This window comes from Lygodium microphyllum, chromosome 2 (assembly GCF_053477565.2).
Source record: "Lygodium microphyllum isolate KBCC chromosome 2, Lygodium_microphyllum_v1.1.10, whole genome shotgun sequence".
Lineage (NCBI taxonomy): Eukaryota > Viridiplantae > Streptophyta > Polypodiopsida > Schizaeales > Lygodiaceae > Lygodium > Lygodium microphyllum.
The window spans coordinates 189,566,615-189,571,367 of NC_141136.1; the positions used below are offsets into that span (position 1 = coordinate 189,566,615).

At 37.1% G+C, this 4,753-nt stretch overlaps 1 non-coding gene across 1 annotated transcript; it reads left to right on the plus strand.

The window, feature by feature from the left end:
• The first annotated feature begins 638 nt into the window (after nt 1–638).
• LOC148040740 (small nucleolar RNA SNORD36) lies at nt 639–706 on the plus strand. The gene has a single exon (XR_015688719.1). It is a non-coding gene; the product is annotated as a small nucleolar RNA SNORD36 (small nucleolar RNA).
• The last annotated feature ends 4,047 nt before the right edge of the window (nt 707–4,753 follow it).

Genomic DNA, 4,753 nt, shown 5'->3' on the forward strand with positions numbered 1-4,753 from the left:
AGATCCCTCAGTGAGATTAACTGCTCACTTTGCTTGGTACCTGGCGTATATGCATAGGCACTCTCATACTGATTCAAAGTCTATTCCAAAGTTGTGCATGAATGTCAATGTTAGCATTGATTCCCAACAGCTGGAGATACTGTATTTTCATGCCCTCTGTTTGCCTAGCAGATACTTGGTCCTGTTGGAAAGGATGTGCTGTCTCCAATTTTTTCAAAATCCTCCTAAAAACTTTGTAGATGAATCCTTATCTATGGATCGATTCCGACAACATCAATCTTTTAAGAGGGATCATCTTCATTGATGCCTTTCCAATGTATGGTGGAAGCCTTTAATGCAAAACTCTCTTTTTGACGGAGTCATTCAGATGGTTGTGTTGTGTATTAGTGTTTGTGTTGTGAGTTCATGTATGTCAAACGAACGTGGTGGTTTCCTATTGGATTTCGTGTACGAGCTATGTTTTGGAGATTTGTAGAGTTGGGGTCGTGGTTAGAGAGTTGAAGCTGATGCTGATGAAGAAGAAGCAAACTCTTATATCCTTTACAAATTTGTTGTGATTTTTAGTTTGATAAGAGGTGTTAATGTGTAAAGAGTTTTCCTTTCTTTGTATTTTTATATCAGAAACAGGTTATAAGTTGGGGTCGTGGTGGATGGATTCTTTTTGAAAAGATATTGAAGATCAAAGTTGAGCTTTTCCCTGAACTTGTATTTCCTTTTTCCTGGGTCGCGAGGACGCTTCCTTATTAAGTGTGGGGATATGTTGAGTGTTGAAATGACTTGTTTTTTGGCTGATTTTTGTTGTTTTTGAGAGCTGAATGGTTGATTTTATGGGATGATTGGTTGATTTAGAAGTGGATTGAGAGTGTTTTGGATGGTAATGATTGTGTTTTGTAAGTTCATGATGTTTGTTGATGGTCCTGTGATGTCCTGATAGGTTCTGATTGGTTCTGTATACCTTCTGTTTTGTTCTGTTTTGGTCTGTTTTGTTTTGATTGTCTTCTGTAAGGAGGGATGAAGTATTGATTGATGAAGAATGAGATATTGTGAAAGCTTTTGAATGGTTTGTGAGAGTTTGGAATGATTTGAGAGTGAGTTATGAAGTTTTGATGACCTTCTGTAACCTTCTGTAGGTCTTCTGTAGAGCTTCTGCTTCTGTTCTGTTTCTGTTCTGTCTCTGTACTGTAGCTGTTCTGTAGACTGTTCTGTATGCTTTTGTAAGTGTTCTGTGGAATGTATGTGTGACTTTGGGAAAGTTTTCTAGCCTTGGAAAGAGGTGAATACAAGTGCAAAAGAGCTGAAGGAAGTGGAAGAAGTAGCTGTTAAAGACTCAAGAGAAGACTAGAGTGAAGTGATAGTAGTGAGCCGTGAAGAGACACTGTAGTGGCTCTGGTGACTCTTTATATCAGACATACCTCTTGGGAGGGGTATCCACGACCTAAGAGTGATTATTGAGAGTGATTATTGAGAGATTGTAGTGAGGATATGATGTATTATTGATGGAGAGAGAGAGAGAGTCAGAGATAGCCAATTCTACTCAACCAGAGTGATTGTATATGAGAGATTGAGAGAGAAGACTATGAAGATATTGAAGATGAATACTATGTGATGTATTTCCATTCAAAGATGGTGTACTTCTTTGCTTTCTTTGTTTTATTGATGGATTTTGTGAAGATGTTGAAGAATATGGTTGATTCTATTGAAAACCGTGGGAGATCTACATGATGCTGCATGAAGATTTGTTGTGCCTGGTGTTCTTTTCTTCATTGTGATCATATGAAACATGATAAACAAGCTTGTTGATGTTACAAGATAGATTTTTTTGCAAGAGAATTCCCTTTTCCTTGGTGTTCCTCTTGGGGCCCCACATCCAGACTTGTGTACCCGACCCTTGTCGCCTAAGCACAGTCCGAAAGCCTAGAAGCATTGAGTAGGATCAGTGAAGCTATTGGCCTCGCAGACCTACTTAAACTACTCCACAAAACTGTATGGGTCGTTGCTTGCTTGGTATTTATTGGTATTTACCCAGCTACTTCACTACCATGGGGATTTTTTATTAGCCCTTAGGGCTTTGATTGACTTCCAACCCTACCAATAGCAATGTTGCCAACTGAATTCATGATCAAAACTGACCAACAAAGTATCAAACATATCCTTAGTTAGCCACAAATCTCTGACTGTCATATTAAATGGGCTGCTTTTATTCAAAGTTTTCATCCATTTATCCAATATCAACCCGGAAAAGAAAATGTTGTTGCCGATGCCTTGAGTAGAAGACCAACTATTCATAATATCTCTGTGATATCTTTTGATTCCCTTATCCCTATGAAACATACCTATGATCAAGACACTAGTTTTCAAGCTGATTGGAATAAATCAATTGCAAATAAGTGGATTCCAATTGATCCATTGTCTTATGCTGATGGATTTATGTTTTATGAGAAAAGGTTATGTGTAACTGTTCCATTTAAATATGATGTTTCTAACTTTGTATCTGAATGTTTAATTTGTCAAAGAGTTAAGCGACACCAGGGTAAGCAATATGGTTTGTTAATGCCTTTACCAATTCTAGAATGACCATGGGAACATATTTCAATGGTTTTATTACTAGTTTTCCTAACACTCAAGCTAATCACGATATGATTTGGACTATTGTAGATCGGTTTAGCAAACAAGCATATTTCGTTCCTTGCAAGAAAATGTTAACTGCATCTCAAGCTGCTTAATTGTTTTTGAAAATTGTTTTCACTAACCATGGTTTGCCAAAAGTTATTATTTCTAATCGTGATTCTAGATTGTGCAATAATTTTTGGACTACTTTGTTTGCTAATTTAGGAACAAAGATTGATTTTTCATCTGCATTTCATCTTGAAACAAATGGGGAAACAGAAGCTACAAACAATACAATTTTGGATCTTTTGCGTACATACACAATTTCAAAACCACAAACATGGGATATATACTTGCATCTACTTCAGTTTGCATACAATAACACTCCACATACAGCTACACAGAAAGCACATTTTGAAATCATTTATGAATATAGATTGCCTACACCTATTACCTCATTGTTAAACAAAATAATAGCTGCTGATGATATTACCAATATGCATGCTACTATTTTTGCTGAAGTCAAAGACATGATTGCGAAAACCCAGCAATCATATACAAAACAAGCTAATAAGAAAAGAGAAGCTATGAATTTCACAGTTGATGATTATGTTTGGTTACGTATTGAAAAGAGAAGGCTACAAAGTGTTGAGAACCACCCTGTTGTAAAGTTAGCTCCTAGATTTTATGGACCTTTCAAAATCATTCACAAAATCAATGACAATGCCTTTAAATTAGAGCTACCCCAATACTGGCAAATCCACAATACTTTTCATATCAGTTTGTTACGACTTTTCAAAGGCCAATTATATGTCCACCCTGTCTATGAAAAACCTCCTTTGTTAGAAGAAAAAACTGAAATCCTTGAACATGAAACCATTTTAGACACTGATTATATGACCACTAGAACTGGCCGTAGATATTCAAGATATTTGGTTAAGTTTAAAAATCATCCTGTTGAAGAGGCCCAATGGATGCATGCTCATGACCTAAGTACTTACTCCTCACTGCTCGCTCCACATGAGCTAATAGCAATTGAGGCCCCAATTGCTATCCCATCCCACGGGTATGATGCCAGGAGGCATATTCCATGGTGGATTTCGTGAGGTTTTACGGTGGATTCTGTAAAATTATAGTTATTTGCCGGGGCTCGTACACAAGGTGGATTCTCTGTGCGAAATGTTGACAGGGACGCCTGTCCTTTTCGGGTGTCACATTAATTTAATGCGTAAGTGGGTGATTCCATAGCGAATGATTTCGCAAAATACATATTTAAATTAATGGACATTTATGAGTTTAGAGTGCGCACTCGTATTAAATTAAGGTTAGGATAGAGGTCCAACCTATTTATTTATTTTGTAGCTGAAGACTGGTAGGTATTCACTTTTGTTGGTTTAATTTTATTATTTTCTAACAATTGTGAATGCTTCAGTTGATATGTAGAGCAGGCGGCGGTGGCGCTGGGAAGCACTGGGGCGATAGTGTGTATTCAAGTTATTTAGAAAAAATTATCATTTTTGATGGGTGCGCATCTTAGGTGCGGTGCTAATATTTATTTTGGCGTGCTTATTTATTAAAGTGCTTGAAATATATTTATTATTTTGTATGTGCATGGGTACATAGTTTAAATATTCATTATTGGACATTGTATTTGGGCATTTCTTGACTTTTGGGCCGCCCAACTGCTTAATTCTTTATTTGGACAAAAGCAAACACAAAAGCTAAAGCATGTAATTGTAAAATTGGGCTATTTTTTGAGCTTGGAGATGAATAAATCATTAAATACATACTTTGTGGAGCACTCACACAAGGCATGGGGGGAGATTGTACCCAATTGGTCTTTTTGCCTTATGTCGTGCAAGTTTATTCTCTTGAATTTTGAGCTTAAAGTAGAGTTCTTTGTTCTTGGGGACTTTCCAATGCTCGCTACATATACATGCAGCATCCGATTTTCTCACCATGGATTAAAAAGCAACAATCTCCCGTTGATAACTCAAAGAAAAATGCAAGGGTGACCAATCATATACAAGTGCTGCCTCCTGTGGTAAATCTGCACCTCGTACTTGGTCCCTAAGAACAAAAGAACTCTCCTTTTTGCACAAAAATCAATGAAGAAAGTTTGCACGACATGAATAAGAGACCAATG